The 22,102-nt window shown below is 41.0% G+C and overlaps 1 long non-coding RNA gene across 1 annotated transcript in view; it reads right to left on the reverse strand.

The window, feature by feature from the left end:
• LOC147347669 (uncharacterized) overlaps positions 1–22,102 on the reverse strand; it is a 43,811-nt gene that overhangs the window by 18,945 nt on the left and 2,764 nt on the right. The window contains exon 2 of the long non-coding RNA XR_015152440.1: positions 17,783–18,001. This is a non-coding gene — a long non-coding RNA (uncharacterized LOC147347669). The remainder of the gene's footprint in view (positions 1–17,782; positions 18,002–22,102) is intronic.

Consider the following 22,102-nt stretch of genomic DNA (forward strand, 5'->3'; position numbering starts at 1 on the left):
AAATCCTCATTTTGAACCAACCTATCATGAGTCATGTTTCTCATCTATGTCATTTTTTCTTATGCTTTTATTTTATCCATACAATTTTTCACTAAGCTATCAATATCCCCCAGTTTCAATTTCTCCTAAAGTTATCACCTTTTATAACTATAATATAGTTGTTAAAACTATGGATTCCCTGGTGGCTCAGATAGTAAAGAATCTGCTGCAACGCAGGAGACCCAGGAATTAAACCTGGAAAGATCCCCTGGAAAAGGGAATGGCTTGCTACCCACTCCAGTATTCTTGCCTGGGAAATCCCATGGACAGAGGACCCCAGCAGGCTACAGACCATGGGGTTGCAAAGAGTCATACATGACTGAGTGACTAACACTTCCTTTCAAAAAAACTAAACTAGCTTTATGCCAAATTGTAGGAGGAAATCACTACTTGCCTTCTGGGTTACTGACTGAAAGAAATGTTTCCAAAGTCTACATCCAAACTAGTCTCAACAGGCAAAACTAATACATGGTGTTAGAGATCAAGATAGTGGTTAGCCTTTAGGGGGCCATTGACTTGAACTGGATACCAGGGGTCTTCTGTGCTGAAATGGTTTATTTCTGGATCTGGGTACTAGCTACATAGGTGTGTTTATTTTATGAAAATTCATCAAGCTGTGCATTAATGATTTGTGTTCTTTATTCTACACCATGTTTATTAAAAAGTTTACTTTTAGTGGTATATCCAAACAATGGAATATTACTCAGCACTAATTGGGCTTCCCAGGTGGTTCAGTGATAAAAAGAACCTACCTGCCAATGCAGGAGATGCAAGAGACACAGGTCTGAGCCCTGGGTCAGGAAGATTCCCTGGAGAAAGGCATGGCAACCCACTCCAGTATTCTTGCTTGGGAAATTCCATGGACAGAGGAGTCTGGCAGACTATAATCCATGAGACTGCAAAGAGTTGGATATGACTGAGCACACAAAAAGAAGTAAGCTATCAAACCAGGAAAAGACATGGAGGAAACATAAATACATATTATAAAGTGAAAGAGGCCAAATAGAAAAGGCTAAGTATTGTATGATTCTACCTATATGGCATACTAGGCAAAAAAAAAAAAAAAATTGTGGAGAAGACATAAGAAGGACAGTTGTTACCAGAAGTTTGGAGGTAGGCAGGGATGACTAGGTGGACACAGAGGGTTTTTAAACAGTGAAACTATTCTGTATGTGAATATGTGTCATTGTGCATTGAACTGATATACTCTAACTCACCAAGAGTGAACCCTCAGGCCAAGTAGGGACTTTGAGTGATAATGATGTATCAGTGTAGGTTCATCTATTAATATAAGTACCATTGTGGTGGGAGATGCTGATATGGGGAAGTTCCATGTGTGATGAGGCCGGGAAATTTCTGTATTTCCTACTCAGGTTTGCTATGAACCTAAAAATGCTCCAAATATAAAATCTAGTGACTTCCTTGGTAGTGCTGTGGTCAAGACTCTGCCTTCCAATTCAGAGGCACAGGTTTGATCCTTGGTCAGGAAACTAAGATCCCGCATACCACATGGCACAACCAAAAGAAAAACTATATCTATAAAGTCTATTTAAAAAAAAATCATACACATATATACCAAATTTCCTTTGAACAAAGAGCCCTTCTTTTTTATCTTTAATCTCTCAGACACTTAGGCCATGCAGTACAAAGTTGTGTGAAGAGTGATGAGGAAAGGAAACTAGCAAGGGGATCTTAAAGCCAATTCCTTCCTCTTTATGGAAGGCTGGCCTATTACAAGTGAATAACCATCTTTTAAAATAAAAATCATTTTACCATTGAATTATTTATTAAAACTCATTTTTCAGAGCAGCAAACAGAAGACTGGGGTAAATCAACACGTCTCTGTGTAAACTGGTTACAGAATCCCTAGACTTTTGCTTGTTTTATAATTATTTAGTGTAATTTTAAAATATCTGGAAGAGAAATTAGATAGGAAAGTCACCAGCTATGTGCATAAGCAGATAGATAATAGTAATAGAGCATGATGTGCTATTACAAGACAGGTGTTGTGAGAGTTCCTGGGGACCCTGAACTAAGCCAGGAGAGAGGTCTTGAGAGGCCTCTTGGGGGTGATGGCACCTGCCATGGACGTTTGCACAAGAGTAATTGTAGACTGTTCTCTCAAAACACCAGAACAGAGTCTCTGGTGACACTGTATGCACACAGTGGAGCAGAAAGCAGACCAGAGAGTACCTCTCTGTCCCCTGTATGCAATTCTCATTGGTTCAAGAAAGATAAAGAAAAGTTGGAGATGTTTTGGAGAAGAGTAATTCAAATAACAAAAGGGATTAACTTCCACGTGGGGACATTGTGTATTTCAATGTATGAATCAATCTCATGAATACATCTCTTGATATCTGGCCAACTACTTTCTTCCATCCCCAACCCAGTCACCAACTGCTGCTGCTGTTTCAATTACTGATGGATAAAAACCAGCAAGCTGCAATTTTGTTTATGCAACGCTCTGAAGAAGACATCCTAGAAAGATGCTTTAGTAGCAAGACTGCTATTGATCTATGCAGTGAAGAGAGGCTAAAACCTGAATGTTCAGGTTTTAGAATTTATGTCTAAATAAATATACCTTGGGCTTCCCCGGTAGCTCAGCAGTAAAGTATCTGCCTACAATGCAGGAGACCTGGGTTTAAGCCCTGGGTCAGGACTATCCCCTGGAGTGCACGCAACCCACTTCAGTATTCTTGCCTGGAGAATTCCATGGACAGAGGAGCCTGGTGAGTTACAGTCCCTGGGCTCACAAACAGTGGGAAAGGAGTGAAGCAACTGGGTATGCACAAATACACCTTATGTCTTATGATACTGTAATAGAGTAAAAGGAAATTCAGACTGTTCTTCATCTGAAGCATTTCAAACAAATGAGGAGAGGATTTGGTTAAACTTTATAAAAATCATGAAAAACAGAACTGGCCTGTCTTTTCATGTTACATACCTCCAGGGGAACCCTGCATGATCTGTACAGTGTTCAGTACCCCGTGGGGCTCTGCAGTGTGGTGTCCCTGGAGGTGCCATACATTTGTGTGGCAAATTTCAGAATCTGAGAACTATGGGGCAACCACTGAAGCTGGGAAAATGTACATGCAAGAGAAACTAAATAATAATAAAATCCTAAATCTTAATTCCTCAAAAAATTGTGCATGCTGAAAATATAAATAGCACAAAATAAATAATACAGTATTGGATTACAATCCAAAAAAATAAAATGAATATCCACGAGTCTATAATGATAACAACAAATGATGGAGTAGATAAATAAATAGGGGAAAAGAGACAAATCTTCCTCACAGAAGAATTCCAAATACTATGTAATACTTTCCCTCCAGAAAAGGGAGCTTAATTCTCCTTCCTCTGAAGTGTGGCATGGATTTGGTTACTTATGGCTAAAGAATTGAACATGGGGAGTGAAAAAGAGAAACTTTACGGTGAAGAAACATGGCAGACACAACATTTAAGTGATCGAGGTCGGCATCAGCAATGATAAGCCATGTCAACATCATGTACCCCTAATGTCATGGGAAGAAATGGGCACATTAGCCTTTGGTTTTTCTATCCAAAAGCTCACATCCCTAGTCTAACCATGAGAGAAATATCCAACAAACTCACACTGAAGGTCATTCTACAAAATACCTGACCAGTAGTCTTCAAAACTGCCCAAATTATGGAAAACAAGGCAGGTCTCAGAAATTCACAGACCAGGGGAGTCTAAGATGACATGACAACTCAATGCAATGGGGTCCTGGGACAGAAGAAAGGCACTAATAGAAAAACTGGTGAAATCCAAGTGAAGTCTAGAATTTAGATAATAGTCTTGTGTGTGTGAGATGAGTGCAATTGAGTGGTAGTTTGAGCATTCTTTGGCATTGCCTTTCTTTGGGATTGGAATGAAAACTGACCTTTTCCAGTCCTGTGGCCACTGGTGAGTTTTCCAAATTTGCTGACATATTGAGTGCAGCACTTTCACAGCATCATCTTTTAGGATTTGAAATAGCTCAACTGGAATTCCATCGCCTCCACTAGCTTTGTTTGTAGTGATGCTTCCTAAGGCCCACCTGGCTTCATATTCCAGCATGTCCGGCTCTAGGTGAGTGCGAGTGATCACACCTTCATGATTCTCTGGATCATGAAGATCTTTTTTGTACAGTTCTTCTGTGTATTCTTGCCACCTCTTCTTAATATCTTCTGCTTCTGTTAGGTCCGTATGATTTCCGTCCTTTATTGAGCCCATCTTTACATGAAATGTTCCCTTGGTATCTCTAATTTTCTTGAAGAGATCTCTAGTCTTTCCCATTCTGTTGTTTTCCTCTATTTCTTTGCATTAATCACTGAGGAAGGCTTTTTATCTCTCCTTGCTATTCTTTAGAACTCTGCATTCAAATGGGTATATCTTTCCTTTTCTCCTTTGCTTTTCACTTCTCTTCTTTTCACAGCTATTTGTAAGGCCTCCTCAGACAGCCATTTTGCTTTTTTGCATTTCTTTTTCTTGGGGATGGTCTTGATCCCTGTCTCCTGTACTATGTCACAAACCTCCATCCATAGTTCATCAGGCACTCTGTCTATCAGATCTAGTCCCTTAAATCTATTTCTCACTTCCACTGTATAGTCATAAGGGATTTGATTTAGGTCATGCCTGAATGGTCTAGTGGTTTTCCCCACTTTCTTCAATTTAAGTCTGAATTTGGCAATAAGGAGTTCATGATCTGAGCCACAGTCAGCTCCCGGTCTTGTTTTTGCTGACTGTATAGAGCTTCTCCATCTTTGGCTGCAAAGGATACAACTAATCTGGTTTCGGTGTTGACCATCTAGTGATGTCCATGTGTAGAGTCTTCTCCTGTGTTGTTGGAAGAAGGTGTTTGCTATGACCAGTTCTTAGCAGAACTCTGTTAGCCTTTGCCCTGCTTCATTCTGTACTCCAAGGCCAAATTTGCCTGTTACTCCAGGTGTTTATTGACTTCCTACTTTTGCATTCCAGTCCCCTATAATGAAAAGGACATCTTTTTTGGGTGTTCTAGCAGGTCTTGTAGGTCTTCATAGAATCATTCAACTTCAGCTTCTTCAGCATTACTGATCGGGGCATAGACTTGGATTACTGTGATATTGAATGATTTGCCTTGGAAATGAACAGAGATCATTCTGTCACTTTCGAGACTGCATCCAAGTACTGCATTTCGGGCTCTTTTATTGACTGTGATGGCTACTCCATTTCTTCTAAGGGATTCCTGCCCACAGTAGTAGATATAAGGGTCATCTGAGTTAAATTTACCCATTCCAGTCCATCTTAGTTCACTTATTCCTAGAATGTCGACGTTCACTCTTGCCATCTCCTGTTTGACCACTTCCAATTTGCCTTGATTCATGGGCCTAACATTCCAGGTTCCTATGCAATATTGCTCTTTACAGCATCGAATCTTGCTTCTACTACAAGTCCCATCCACAACTGGGTGTTGTTTTTGCTTTGGCTCCATCCCTTCATTCTTTCTGAAGTTATTTCTCCACTGATCTCCAGTAGCACATTGGGCACATACTGACCTGGGGAGTTCATCTCTTAATGAACTAGTAAAGTAATGCTCAAAATTCTCCAAGCCAGGCTTCAGCAATATGTGAACCATGAACTTCCAGATGTTCAAGGTGGTTTTAGAAAAGGCAGCAGAGGAACCAGAGATCAAATTGCCAACATCTACTGGATCATCAAAAAAGCAAGAGAGTTCCAGAAAAACATCTATTTCTGTTTTATTGACTATACCAAAGCCTTTGATTGTGTGGATCACAATAAACTATGGAAAATTCTTCAAGAGATGGGAATACCAGACCACCTGACCTGCCTCTTGAGAAATCTGTATACAGGTCAGGAAGCAACAGTTAGAACTGGACATGGAACAACAGACTGGTTCCAAATAGGAAAAGGTCACCCTGCTTATTTAACGTATATGCAGAGTACATCATTAGAAATGTTGGGCTGGATGAAGCACAAGCTGGAATCAAGATTGCCGGGAGAAATATCAATAACCTCAGATATGCAGATGACACCACCCTTATGGCAGAAAGTGAAGAAGAACTAAAGAGCCTCTTGATGAAAGTGAAAGAAGAAAGTGAAAAAGTTGGCTTAAAGCTCAACATTCAGAAAACTAAGATCATGGCATCTGGTCTCATCACTTCATGACAAATAGATGGGAAAACAGTGGAAACAGTGGCTGACTTTATTTTTCTGGGCTCCAAAATCACTGCTGATGGTGATTGTAGTCATGAAATTAAAAGACATTAGCTCCTTGGAAGGAAAGTTATGACCAATCTAGACAGCATATTCAAAAGCAGAGACATTACTTTGCCAACAAAGGTCCATCTAGTCAAGGCTATGGTTTTTCCAGTGGTCATGTATGGATGTGAGAGTTGGACTGTGAAGAAAGCTGAGTGCTAAAGAATTGATGCTTTTGAACTGTGGTGTTGGAGACGACTCTTGAGAGTCCCTTGGACTGCAAGGAGATCCAACCAGTCCATCCTAAAGGAGATCAGTCCTGGGTGTTCATTGGAGGGATTGATGTTGAAGCTGAAACTCCAATACTTTGGCCACCTGATGAGAAGAGCTGACTCATTTGAAAAGACCCTGATGCTGGAAAAGATTAAGGGCAGGAGGAGAAGGGGATGACAGAGGATGAAATGGTTGGATGGCATCACTGACACAATGGACATGGGTTTGGGAGGACTCCGGGAGTTGGTGATGGACTGGGAGGCCTGGCGTACTGTGGTTCATGGGGTCGCAAAGAGTTGGACACGACTGAGCGACTGAACTGAACTTGTGTGCGTGCTGTGTGCTTAGTCACTCAGTTGTGTCTGACTCTTGTGACCGCATAGACTGTAGTCTGCCACGCTCCTCTGTCCGTGGGATTCTCCAGGCAAAAATACTGGAGTGGGTTGCCCTTTCCTTCTCCAGGGGATCTTCCTGACCCAGGAATCGAACCTGGGTCTCCTGCATTGAAGGCTGTTCTGATCTATGAGGGAAGCCCCAATAGTCTTGTGGCAATGTTAATTTATTAGTTTTAACAAATATACTTCAGGTAAGACATAAAAATTTATATATAATTCCTGAGTGAGTTATACAGGAAAACTCTGTGCTCTCTTTATAACTTTTCCATAAATCTAAAATTATTCCACAATAAAATGTGTATTTAAAAATATATAAACAGATTCTAGCAGTATTTGTTAGGTTAAATGATAGATACATGATGTGACATTACAGGAAGCTAGAAATATATGATATAAATCTTTTATCCTTGGGGTATTTGTCAGAGTGAAATCAACCTCTTCCATCACTTATCAACTATAAAATCTTCAAAATTCATATTCTCTTTCCCTAACTTCAATTCCTACATCTTTAAAAACTGGGATACCATAATCTACTTTACAGGATTTTTCAGTGAATCAAATGAGATAAGGTGTATAAAATGCACAGTTCTTGGCACATAGTAGGCACTGAATAAATAATGTTTTCCTTATTTTTTTGTAATACCTATCCCTAATGTTCACTATTCGGCAAGGTCTTAGCTGATAGCTCAAATGGTAAAGAATCCACTTGCAACGCAGGAGACCTGGGGTCAATCCCTGGTTCAGGAAGGTCCCCTAGAGAAGGGAATGGCCACCCACTCCAGTATTCTTGCCTGGAGAATTCCATGAACAGAGAAGCCTGGCGGGCTACAGTCCATGGGACTGCAAAGAGTAAGACACCACTGAGGGACCAACGCATACACATCAGGCAGGGTACTGTTTTTCATATCATGAAACTAACCCCAAATAACAACTTTTACAGGAGAATATTTTAACCCTAGGAAGAAAGATCAAAACAAATAAATTCAGTCCTTGAAGGAACTATTTTAGTAAGACAGACTGAAAGTGAAAGTGAAGTCACTCAGTCATGTCCGACTCTTTGTGACCCCGTGGACTGTAGCCTACCAGGCTCCTCCATCCATGGAATTTTCCAGGCAGGAGTACTGGAGTGGGTTGCCATTTCCTTCTCCAGGGGATCTTCCCAACCAAGGGATTGAACCCGGGTCTCCCTCATTGCTGGCAGACACTTTACCATCTGAGCCACCTGGGAAGCCCAAGACAGACTGAATATACAGAAAAACTTCATTTTAAAAATATGCTGAAAAGAAAACCTCTTGAACAAGTGGAAATGATATAAAACCAACTGAGTAAATGTCAAGGACATGAGGTGAAAGGTAGAATAAGTCAAGGAAGACTTCCTGGAGGAGGTGAAACAGGGAAAGAGAAGAAAGGAATGTGTTTCAGGTTTGGGGAGGATTACATTGGAGGAGGAGAAGGGGGTGACAGAGGATGAGATGGTTGGATAGCATCAGTGACTCAATGGATATGAGTTTGAGCAAACTCCGGGAGATAGCGAAGGACAGGGAAGCCTGGCATGCTGCAGTCTATGGGGTCACAAAAAGTCGGACACTACTTAGCAACTGAACAGCAACAACACTTCAGAGGATGGAAAGTTGTTTCTGAAGCAAGAGAACATAGAGGCTTGGGCCCCTAACACATAGACAATATTGTGAAAAGTTCAGTGTGATCTCAGTTTTCTCCTTCTTTCCTTTAAGGACTCTTCCTAATCCCTCCTGGTTTGGCTTTTCTCTCTTCCCTTAGCTAGAAGATCCCTCATGCCACCTCCCAGCTATTGAGGACCATGCCCTGTGGGATGTTACCTAGCCTTGTTCATGGACTTCCCTGACCTCTGGCCATTTGTCACAAATTATCAGCCAGGTATCTCTTGACTTCTAGACTTTAAAGCTAACCTTCATTGTGAATGCCTGAGAATGGATTACTATGCTTTCCTTCCCAGAGAGCATTTATTTTTCAAGTTTCTTTACTTCAAAGAATTACTGTGATATAGCCAAAAAAAAAAAAAAGAAACAATTTTACGCAGGGACCAACTGTATAGGTATGTAGCTTGGCTGAAGCTTGGATCAGAGAGTAGAAAAGCAATATAGTTAATGATAAGAGAGGCCAGAGTGAAGAGAGAAGGGGTAGGAAGGTACTGGAAACATTAAAAGCCAGATAGTGTAGTGCATCCAGAAGAGGCTTTCTCAACCTCAGCACAATGGACAGACTCTCTTCTACAGGGGCACAGGATGGGACATTAAAAGGGGGTGGAAGCATGCCACAGTGACCTTCCGTAGGTTTTTCTCTTGCAAGGTATCACTTCTTGTTTTCTTTTATTTCCATCCATATGTGGGCTTTCCATGTGGCTTAGTGGTGAAGAATCCACCTGCCAAAGCAGGAGATGCAAGAAACATGGGCTTGATACTTGGGTTGGGACGATTCCCTGGAATAGGAAATGGTAACTCACTCCAGTATTCTTGCCTCGAAAATTCCATGAACAGAGGAGCCTGGCAGGCTATAATCCGTGGGGTAATGAAGAATCAGACATGATTGAGCAACTGAGCACACAACATATGCGAGAAACCTGTCTTTGAGGTGGAGTATGAAAAAGTAGCATGACGTTTTAAGATGTGGGGGAGAATTTTCAATTAAAATTCTCATTCATAGCAGACAGTAACTATGATGACACACTTCCCCTCCTTCTGTCTCCTAAAGACCTCTGTCCACATTTTTATTCCCTTTTTCTTCCCATTCCCTGTCCTTTTTCTTTATATATTGTCACAGTATTTATTCAAGAGATAATTATTGTGTATTTATTATGTGCAGAGCCTGTCAGACCAAGAACTGCCAGTGCCGAGAGACTCCTTGCTGCCCTCAGGCCAGCAGGTGGTACAAGCAAACCTGGGCAGGTAGCAACAGGAGAGGGAGGGGTGAGTCCAGGAGAGGCAGGTGGGATGCGCAGAGGAGGCTGGCAACTGGAGATGGGCAGAAGTCCCAGCTTCAGTCCTCCAGCCTGAACTGGGGTCAGGAATCCAGTCTCCTATGAAAAATGGACCTGACAGGAAACTCTCCTGAAAGACCCGGAGTCCTAGGTGACTTATCCATACAGACACTGAGAAGAATAATGCGGAGCCCAGTGATGGGAGCCAGTCCCCAACTGGCCAAGACCCCAGCTCCTCAATAAGGGCAGGGACACTCTCATCAGAGGTAAACACCTCTGCTGCTTCTGCTACTGCTCACTAGGTATAAAGTTCAGACTGACCGATACTAAGCTACTGCAGCTTCTGGCCTCTGCTCCCAGCATTCCAGTGGTCCAGGAGCAGGGCTGGCCCCAAGCCTTCTGGGGAGGCCAGCATCCAAGTATATCCTCATCCTAAATGTAGAAGAGGGAAGCAGTATTGAACAAAATAGGAAAGAGAAAGGAGAATGCTGATGCCTTGTGATGCTTAGAACTCTGCTTTCTCAATCATCTGTATCCTTAATAAGAGAGCTTGGGTTATCGTGTGTGTGTGTGTGTGTGTGTGTGTGTGTGAAATAAGAACAAGTGATTTCTTCTCTGGTACCACAAAAAGTCTCATAATATATCCATTCTCTGAAATAAGTGTGCTTGACCTGATTTCCATGGCTGGGTTTGGAGAAATCTGTGACTCTGAAACTGTAAGCTCTAGTAAATTCTTTCTTCTTAAAAGAGAGGTCCTCAGCTTTCTTCAGCTTTCCAATGAATCTGTGACCCATGTAGCTCAAAAATAGCTGTGCTGTGAGAGGATCTTGGGAGACTGATATGTGACAGAGAAAGACCTCTCTATTCATTTCACCCCTTCTTTTCCTCATTTCCTCCCCTTTTGAAAGCCCCTTTACAGCGAGTATTCTCTCGAAAATCCTTTAGAACACAGGAGTATATCAGTAATATAGGGTCTGATTCCATCCAAACAACTTTGAACACTAGCATACCATACCAATGACTTTCATTTACATTACCTTAATTCTCACAACTACCCTAAGGATTAGAAGTTTTCCCTCTGTTTTTGCTGACAAAGAATCTGAGGCTCAGAGAGGTAAAGTGACTTGTCTAAAGACACACAGCAAGTAAATATTGTGCTGAGACACAAAACCTTTCCTCTGATCCTGGGAACAGCAAGTCATCTTTCCAACTATCCCATAATCCTGCCAGGCTGTAGCATGAAGACAAAGATCACCGTGATCAGAGATTTACCAGGGTCTGTTATACTCCAATGACAATTCTTCATAACCACATAAGTCTCTGCATCATCCTATGCAGATACATTTAACTAATACAGAAACTGAGGTCAATAAGAGACAGTGTCAGCAAAGTCAAAAGTGCAGGGGACTAAATTTATTGATCATTGTTTCTCCTGAGTCCTTCAAACAAATTACAACAATGGAGAACAGTCACTGAAAGCTAAAATTCAGTGTACAAAAACCTGTGTTAATAATCTCAGAGTTGGACTGTCTTGAATCTCTTGGGGCTTGTAGGGTTCCAAACAGGCAGGTCTACCCAGCCAAGAATTAGAGCCGTTAATCAGATTACTCAAAGTGAAAAAAAAAACACTATTGCCTCTATTACCTGGAGACTTCAGGCATCTTGTTTTTCTTAAGAGGTTTCTTTGGTCTGACTTATCTTGATAATCCCCTGCCTCCCAGCTTTGTTTTGCTTGATGCCACTCTGATCATAAAGGAGTTGGTATTTTTGCAGCAAAATAATTTAAAATTTTATGGAAAGAGTGCTATGAAAAATCATTTTCAGCAGGGAAGGGTGTCTGTTAAATAGGCTTATCAAACACACACACACACACACAATTAGGGATTCTTTTGCTATGTGGAAAGAATACCTTTATTTTATCTATAGCCTTCTAAAGCTCCCTTCACCTCACGTAGAAATGCTTCATAATATAAACGTAGATCATGTTTATGATCAGTTCATTTTGCCCTTGTTCAGTGATTTCCTTCCCTCTCCGCACCCCCCCACCCCGCCCCCCTTCATTTCTTCTTGCCGTTCAGGGCTTCTAAAAGCCCCAACAAACATCTGAAGAGCTGCGGTACCCACAGCAAGTCCTCGTTCTGTTATGAGCTCGCAAGACACACAATGCCAGCCCCACTCAGTCATCTCCTTGTCAAGTCTGCCTCTCTACCTTCCCATCCTCATTCCAGGAGCCTATTAAATTAATGAGATAGAAGTCCGCGCTACAGCGGTCGCCGTGTTATTGGTGTAGAGCGCCGGTGCTGTTACAGTGTGCCTGTTTTCTCTCCTGGGACGTTTAATTTCCGCTTCTCAAATGAGCTGCGAAGCTGTGAGGCCTGGCAGTGTTCGTCCCCGGCACTCCGTGATGCAGATAATGAGGATACTGATAGGTGCCTAGGAGACTGTGATGGCTCCGAGCGCAACCATGGTCTGATAATGCTTTACGCCAGCAGTGTCACAGCGGAGCCACTATCATCCCGCAAGGAATGGTTCATCTTTATGTGTAATACAGCAGCTGTCACCTAAATGGCTAATGGGGAAGCAAAGTAGAACCAGAGTGCTAGTCATCTTTGTCACTTAATAATTTTAAAGGTATCAGACTTCGCTCCCGCAAGTTCCAGTAAAAGCGTGCTTGCCGGTTTTATGCTGTTTGTGGTGGCTTTAAACATGGATGGAGAAATCCGTGGTGCTCTTCTGTGCAAATCTAATTTAGTATCGTTTGAATAGCCGAGTAATTAAAATGTATTATATGTATAAGATGCTGCGATGGTGGAGTGCCTGCATTTAAGAGGAAGATTTATTGGGCTTGCAGCCTCCACTGTGAACCTCCTACAACCACATTAGCTAACATCTGTTGGAAAATGTCGACACCAGGGCAGAAGACATGCACGCGGAATGTATGCTTTCCTGAGTTGGAACAGCAAACCGGAAACACGGCTTGCAATTGCAATTTAAATTAATTAGTCATGGGACCTGTGTCTGCATGGGCACACGCAGGCATGCGTGAGGGTATATGGGTGTGTGAAGGGTCATGAGTGTGTACAGCCAGGTACATACAAACACGCATCCTTTCTAATTAACATCCAACCCCTGCAGAGTCGGAAGTGAAGTTTGATTGGATTTAAGGAGCAGGGTAATAAGAATGGGACAGTTAATACAAACGATGTCGGTGTTGACACTGCCCCATTAGTATTTCCTGGCAGATTATTTTGTTTGCTTTGCCTAAGTGCACAAGATTATAGGGGATGATTTAGTAGGCTAGGGCACTGGATTCTGAAGGCAAGCCAAGCTAATTTCAATCACACCTACAACCAGACTGTTAATCTTTGGGGAGTTACTGCACCTGTGCTGGCAGAGGTTAAGAGGCGAGAGATTCTAGAAGGCACAGACAGAGCAGTTGTCCAGGGGAAGGAAGAGCAGTAGAACGGCCTCATAATTCTCTTAGGGGATAAACTGACAGACACTTCAAAATCTGAAAAAATATGCTCCTAGATAAGTGTGAGATATACTTTCCAAACAAACACAAAATTTGTTCCAAGGAAATACCGGTCAGGAGACAGTCAAGAGTGCTTGCTAACTGATGGGAGGGAGTCACATGCGTGTGAAATGTGTTTAGGCAGCACTACATATTGCTTTCCTCTCTTTGCATCACTGAGTAATGGTTTGGACGTATTGTCAAGTGTGTGTCCTGCTAGGAGAAAAATAACCAAGTGGGCTGGGGGAACTGAGGTTCCGAATGATATTAAACATTTTCACTTCATCTCTGCCCTCCTAACCATTTTGCTATTCTGTTTGTAAACCTCTGGTCAAAGCTACTGAGAAACTTCAATACTGTGATCAGCCTTCCTCTAAAGACTGAGCTTCTCCTGCTGCACTCACTCACTGGAGGGCCTTAGGTGATCATGCACTGAGGTGGGGTGGGGGGTGGTGGTGGTGGAGGGGGGTCCACAGGTATAAATGTTCAGCTCAGGTCCATAAAGTCTCCACCTTGTTTACAGCACATCTCAGAGGATGCAGTCATAGCTGACTGTTTTGAATAAATATGTAGATTTTAAACAAGGTTTTTAAAAGCACTCTCAGGTTTGTGAAGCCTGAGCCAAAAACAGGTATTGACACAAGTGTTGGAAACGTTTACTAACACCTGCAGTCAGGCTCCTCGGTCCTGTGTCTCTTGGCAAGTAAGAAAAGAAACATAGATATAACAGAGTCATCAAAAAAAAAATTAGATTGGTAATGCAAAAACAGAAAAAGTTTGCTTTTGCCTAAAGGAATAATAACACAATGTTCAACATATATTAAAATTGGTAAAAATTTCTTCAGTATTCATGAGAAAATTGTTAATCACCATGAGCTCTTTGGGAAAAGAGCTTATGGATGTGATTAATAAACTCTACACAAAGTCCATTCAAATTTAGCCTTCCTTAAAGCCCACTTTGGAGAAAGAAATGGCAACCCACTCTAGTATTCTTACCTGGAAAACCCCATGGACGGAGGAGCCTGGCGGGCTACAGTCCGTAGGGTTGCAAAAAGTCAGACACGACTGAAGCGATTTAACACACACACACACACACAGTCCACTTAATATAAAATGTTATATTTTAGGTCAGATCTTCATGTCATTGCCATTTCAATGGGAAGCACTGTATCTGTGCTTTGAAAATCACAGAAAAGATGATTTTTCTCGAGGTAGGAGTTTGAAAGTCAGTATTATCAGCATTTTTAAAAAAGAAAGTGAACATATGAAATGTCTTACTTTTCTCATTTATTCAAAGCAAAGGTTGGGCTCCACACAGAGCGCAGAGGTAATGATTGTGCATCTGTTGCTGTAATACAGCGAACTGGGAAGAACTAACTACGTGCAATTCAATAAAGTATATTTAGCATATTTTCATTGCACCAAATATCAGCTGATCCACCTCTTATTAGTATAAATGGCATAGATTAGTGTCAGGCATTTTCAACAGTGAAGAAATTACAGGAGTCTGCAAGGCTCATTAGGCTCTGCCTGCATGTTAACGAGGGGCCAGGCCTTATTAATAAGAAGAGGAAAAAATAAAGCTAAGCTGAGAGGAAAAAAAGGAACAAAATTCTCCTTTAAAAATTCGCCAGCATTTAAAAAGTAACTGGACTGCACTGGACGATTCTTCTCCTTCCTGATTTTCTAGACATTTGTGAAGATCTGTACTGCCCTGTATTTATTTTTTGCCACATGTAAAAAACATTATTCTGTCTCAGTCAATGTCAAATACATAACAGAAACCATGTTATTTTAAACAAGTGAGATGGCTGTCAACTTATGCTTTCAATTAGCCATTCTGGAGTCAGGTTCAGGTCATGTGTTTACAGCTCCACTTTCTCCCACCGCAATCATTTAAAGAAGATAGGGAAATAACCTGCCTCAGCCTTCAGCAATAAGAGCATCTCCGTCTCCTCCCAGCTTCCACACCTCATTGTGTTTGAATATCTCAGTGGCAATATTAGAAGAGCAATCTTCCTAGGAAAGGAAGGTAAAGAAGAACCTTTGGGGTCACATCCAATGAGGATTGTCTCTATTAACCCAAAGGTCAGTGTGATGAATTCTGATTGGAGAAAAACAACTCCTTAATTGGCATTATACTTAAAGTTTGAGAAATTATCAATAAAGGCTAACACCAGAGTACAGGGAAGATAAGAACTATAACAAAACAGAAAAACTAAGGGTCTTGGCTGGAGGCCATGTTGATTGGGAATTGCGTCCAAAGGCAAAGAAGTGCAAGCAAAGGAAAACCCTCCAGGTTCAGTACATGCTACAAGATGCTTTTGAAAAAGGGAGAAAGAAAAAAGTTATGTACTTGTCAGTCTTTAAAATCATACACATTCACAAACATTCATGTACACACACTTACATGGAGCAATTTAATTGCACAGCTTTTTAAAAGCAATACCAGAATAAATATAAATGATCAATTTTTAACGCAAAAATTAAAACTGCTTACACACTGCAGTTCTGTGGAGCCTTTCATCCAAGCATATGTCAATGTTTCTTTTAGGCTACATTCTTATAAAAAGATATGGGATTCCTAGGTGGCACCAGTGGTAAAGAACCCACCTCCCAACGTGGGTTACATAAGAGCCATGGGTTCAATCCCTGAGTAGGGAAGATCCCCTGGAGGGGGCATGGCAACCCACTCCAGTACTCTTGCCTGGAGAATCCCCATGGACAGAGGAGCCTGGCAGGCCATAGTCCATGTGGTCGCTGAGAGTCGGACATGACTGAAGTGACTTAGCATGCATGCATGTTATAAAAGATAAGCTTTACATTAAAGGAAAAAAAACTGTGCTAAAGTAATAGTCTATTATTGAACAGTCAGCAGTAATTAATTTAGAGTTTCAGGATGTTTCAAATCATTCTTCATTACATTTATAATATTATCCCCAAAGCTGAAAAATCACATTTCTTTCCTATCCATTTCCCTTCATTCTGGTTCACCTTATTGATTTCTCCCACTGTGTTCAAAGTGAAAGTGAAATGACCGTGACTCCTGAGGCGTGTCTGAACCAGCATCATCACTGCTGTCCTTACCGTTCCAAAGCACTGCCGTCTTTTGTGGGTGATGGTTGTAAGGTGAGATGGTTGTAAGGTGAGATGGCTAGATCTCAGCACCATCTGTAACTGTGACATGTCTGCATCCTATGTACCAACAGAAATGAGTGGATTCTGGAAGGTAGAGAGCTAAGTATTCAAAACCCTCCAACTACCACTGCCTCAAGTTGCTTGGATGATTGAGGCAGTGGTAACTGGCATCTTAACCTACATTAATTTTTTTTAAAGCTTCTTTTCTCTACTTCACATAACCTGTTTTCACAGACCAACAATTGGTTGCAAATTATTGCAGATATGCAATAATACATTTAGAAGTATTTCCTCCTGGTAAAATTGTGTGTATATACAAAATTATACCTTCACATATTTGAATATATGCTTATATCAACACTGTAGTTTTTAGGTACTGGATAAGGCATTTTCTGAGATAGTTAAAGCAAGTTTCTAGAAGGCAAATTTTTTAAAAATTAAGAATTACGTGAATGTGTCCATTTTAACCATATCATCAAGGCAACTTCTGTGAAATAATTCCCCAAAAGTTCCTCACAGAGTCAACTGACGGAAGCAATTTTCTCTATTTTCTTTTTAATCTTTAGTATGGAGACATAGAAATATTTTCTGATCGTCATCTTTCAAAGCAGGTTTTCCCCAATAGAACTGGAATCCAGTTCAAGGAAACACTGAGAAGCTCAAACCTCCCCAATCCCCGTCATGAGAGATGGTGTGTATTACTTGATTTTCTAAAGTGACAAGACATACATTAAAAAAAATATATTTCTCTTATTGTTACATTTCAGGCACGTTTACTGTTAGCTGCTTGGCTTCATTATGTATCATAGTCTGAATCTACAAATCAAGTATAATTAGACTTAGCGAACTGATTGGATTTCTAATTAAGCTACATTGGAAACAATGCACAATCAGTAAATACTCTGACTAGGTACATTTTAAAGAGCAACTCTTGGGCTTTTTGCTGATGACTAGACACCAGTGTCATTAAATTTGTTGGTGGCAAGCAAATTTTAAAGCTAAAATAGAGGCAATTAGTAAAGATCTTGAAATATTTAATCACGTTTGTCCAATTAGTGTGCAATTAGGCAGTGGTGTGGCGTGGGACAGGCATTCTGCTTCCGTGCTTGGTGCAGAAGGATCCCTTTGAAATTTTGCTGTTTAGTTTATTGATATATAAAAAGGAAGTTATGGTTGTAATTTCCAATTTAAAAAAAATACTGTGCAGATGGTCTGACTATATATTTAACAATGTTAAACAAATCCAAACAAGGGAAGCATGTTACCTGAAATTACACAGCTGTGATCTGTGAATAAGCTCTGGATCATGGTAGATTACAGCTGTGCTTATCTCGATCCTTGAAACCGCCAGGCATTTCTGGAGAAATTGGGAACCTGATAAGCTCGCCCAACAGGTCTTAGAATGGTTGGTAGTTCCTTACTTGACCAGAGGCACCCTTCTTGGTGGTTAGCTTAGCTTCTAGCTCAGGACCTCTGAGTTAAATCTGATGAAGGAGAGATGGGAAGAGATCCTATAAGAAGTTGACTTGGGATGTATCAGTAAGCTGGATAGCAATGTTATAATACCTGGTGTTCCCATTGCAAACCAACAACTCCTGTCTACTCAGCAATACCTTTAGGAAGGGGCCATGTTAGTGGGAGGTTTGGTATGCCCACTGCAAAAGAAAAGAAGAAATGTCCCTTGTTTTAAACACTTAATTTGCATTGCTGTGTGATGTGCTTAGTCACTCAGTTGTATCCAACTCTTTGCAACCCCATGGACTGCAGCCTGCCAGGCTCTTCTGTCCACGGGGATTCTCCAGGCAAGAATACTGAAGTGGGTTGCCATGCCCTCCTCCAGGGTATCTTCCCAACTCAGGGTTTGAACCCAGGTCTCCCATATTTCAGGTGGATTCTTTATCAACTGAGCCATCAGGGAAACATAATTTGCATTGCTCTACCACAAAACTTTTTAGTTTTGCAGGAAAGCATAGGGCATTTTCCTGACATCCTTATTTGGATAATCTCTGAAAGGCAATAACCATTTCTCTTTTAAGAGAAGGTTATGAAAAGGTCACAAGGCCATTTGTGTCTCAGGCGGCCAATCAAGGAGGGTTAACTGACCTCAAAGATACCTGAAAAGTGTCATTCCATGAAGCTGTCAGATAAGACAATGAGATGACGGTAAGAGAAAGCAAGGAACATAAACGGTGGGAAGGGGTCATTGGGGGTAGGAAGAAGAGGGGATTCGAGGGAGTGGAAGGATGTACTAAGGGCTCCCCAACCTCCAGGATCTAATGTCTGATGATCTGAGGTGGAGCTGATGCAATAATAATAGAAATAAAGTGCACAGTAAGTGTAACGCACTTGAATCATCCCAAAACCATCTCCCTCACCCTGCTGTTCATGGAAAAATTGTCTTCCACGAACCTGGCCCCTGGTGCCAAAAAGGTTGTGGACTGCTGATGTACTAAGAACTCATTATATACCCAGGTATCCTGTGGACTTTGCTTGAGACAAAGGAATGTCTTCCATTTTCTTCTGGGATATTGACTTCATGCTCGGTCAGATGTAACCGAGGAAATGAAAAAATGTTCATAGATAAATAAGCTTGTTTGTCTAAATCCTGGTAACATAGTAGGGTAAAATATGTTGAATCTCAGGAATCTAAGGATTTCTGGATGTAGATCCAGTTCTCCCCGCTAGGTGCACCAACATTTCATGTTACCCTATGTAAGGATACTCTGTTTGGATAACTTGGAAGCCAGTGAGAGGAAAACCCCCTAGGTACCTACAAATGTAAAGGGAAGGGGTTCAAAAGAAAAGCAAAATAAAAACTGTCCTTGAAAAAAAAATGAGTGAATTTATGTGGAGGCTGGGATTAGAGTACACAGAATACATGACCTTATAATAGGTTTACTGGGAATTTAGTTTAGGAAGCCTTTATCATATTTATTTACATATCTACCTTCTTTCTCTCATTCTGAAGGCATTTTTTTTCTTTTTAACTTTCTGAAAGCAGGTTACAATTATCATAAGTCAAAGCCAGACATTTGGAAAGCTTTGAATATAATTAAATTTTATACTGAGATTTAATTACATTCTTAATTAAATTCTATATTTAGAATTTTCATAAATGTGTAGTTCTAAATATAGTCAATTCTAAATTAAAAAATTTAGAACATCAGTGAATATATTAGCGATGGATTACATGTCTATTGCATTGGCCATAAAGTTTGTTTGGGTTTTTCCATAGAATGCTATGAAAAACCCAAAAGAACCTTTTGGCCAGCCCAGTATCTTGGTCTTGCATGAGCAGGAGAGGGATTCTAGACGCAAGACGTCTGCTGCTGTGCCTGGTCACAGTCAAGTCTTGAGGGATAATGTACACTCTGCCACCTAAGATGGTGAGGTAGGGAAGATTATGTTGATTTTTACAAAGGTGTGGCAGAATGGTACTTGAGTGAGTTGGATAAGGCAAGTGATTTTGGGCTTTGCATTGTCCTTCTTTGCTTTGTGGTCTTTCTGCACTATTCCTTGTGCCCTCCCCTCAGGGTCTCCATGTTTCTCGCTGTGCTTTTTCCATGCCCCATTCTTACAACCTGCCCTTGGAAAGCTTTCTGGATAGGACTGACCACTTTTAGCAAATAAAAATATTGGATGCCCTGGTAAATTTGAATTTCAGATAAGCCGTGAATAATTTTTTTTAGCATGAATATACCCATATATTACATGGAATATACTTATTCTAAAAATTATCTGCTTATCTGAAACTCAAATTTAGCCAGGAGTCTTGTATTCAAGAGCTGTCATAGCTCAGTCAGTAAAGAATCTGCCTGCAGTGCAGGAGACCCGGGTTCAATCCCTGAGTTGGAAAAATCCCCTGGAGAAGGAAATGGCAACTCACTCTTGCCTGGAAAATCCATGTATGGAAGAGCGTGGTGGGCTACAGTCCATGGGGTCACAAGAATCGGACACCACTTAGCGACTAAACTACTTTGTATTCAATCTGGACCACATTCACACTAAGATATCAGTAATTTAAAAAAGCATCATCTTTCACCCAATGACAAGTCTTTTTTTGGTGTCAATCAGGAACTTAAGTGATAAATGAATAGCCTAATATTGAAATTTTAAGCATCCATTAAGGTTCTGATTTTCAATTTTGGTTGCATATTGTAGTCACCTGGGGAGTTTTTAAAAACTCAGGCTAAAACCCTAAATAATTAAATCAAAATCTCCAAGGATGGAACCCAGGCATCAGTATTGTTTAAGGTTCCCTAGTGATTCCAAGGTACAGCCAAGTTTATAAACTATTGAACTAAGAAAGGTGTTCTAAACTAAGACTGCACATGAGAACCACTAGGGAATTAAAAGGAAAAAAAGTGCTTATGCTTGGACTCCAACTCCAGAGGTTCTGACTTACCTGGTCTTGGTGGGGGTCTGGCATCCATAGTTTTTAAATCTCCCCGTGAGATAATCACTGAGTCAGAAAATATGCAAAAGGGTCTTTTGACGAGCAATGGGTCATCCTAGCACTTTAGAAATCACATCAGAGTCCTTACATGCCCATATAAAAAGCTATACGAGATATTTGGTTTCTGGGGGAAAAGATCCCATAGAGATTCAAATTTATCTGCTACCCAATGTAAATCAGGGTCCTTTTTATTTTTTAACCATGCCCCACATCATGTGAGATCTTAGTTCCCAGACCAGGGATTGAACCCATACTCTCTACACTGAAAGTATGGAATCTTAACCACTGGACCACCAGGAGGTCCCAATCAAGGTCGTATGTTTGGGGAACACTTAGGATGCCCCTGACAGTTGCCTTGGGAAAAAAATCAGATGTGACTGTACAGTATTGAAGGCAATTTAAAAAAAAAAAAGAATAACATAAACTATATCCTGCTGGGCCAGATGGGTTGATGAAGGAGTTGCCATGGAATAAATGACTATCAGGACATCTAGATGATCAAAGCTAGGATGAGGCTGGACACACACCAAAAAAAAAAAAACCACACACAACAATTTAGAGTCAGATGGGAATGAAAGTATTAAGAAGCTTTCATTGAACGCACGTGAAGGTTAGCTTGGTGGGAGATATTTTTGTTTCATTGTTTTTTTATTTGTGCAGGAAATGGCAACCCACTCCAGTACTCTTGCCTGGAAAATTCCATGGATGGAGGAGCCTGGTAGGCTACAGTCCATAGGGTCACACAGAGTCAGACACGAGTGAGAGACTTCACTTCACTTCTTCATTTTTGCCACAAACCAAAACAAACCCTAAGAATTTGATGTGTGCGAGTGACAAGCAGCAACTAGGAGTGACTAGTGACAGAACTGGCTGAACTCATACTAGCATACGCTGTTGAGCAAACTGACTCTAGACAGTTGATAGACATCGGCTCCGCATCATTCATGACCCAATGTGCCCTTACAGCAAAACGTATTTGTCCATCTGTCATAGACAGTGTGGTTCAGAAAATGGAAATTCCTTCGAGGCACTGGCCCTGACAAGAGAGTGAAAAGTGAAAGTGTTAGCTGCTCAGTTGTGTCCGACTGTTTGCAACCCCATGGACTGTAGCCTGCCAGGCTCTTCCGTC

Source organism: Bos grunniens, chromosome 23, assembly GCF_055505025.1.
Source record: "Bos grunniens cultivar Pamir isolate PY7600 chromosome 23, Bosgru_T2T1.0, whole genome shotgun sequence".
Taxonomy (NCBI): Eukaryota; Metazoa; Chordata; class Mammalia; order Artiodactyla; family Bovidae; genus Bos; species Bos grunniens.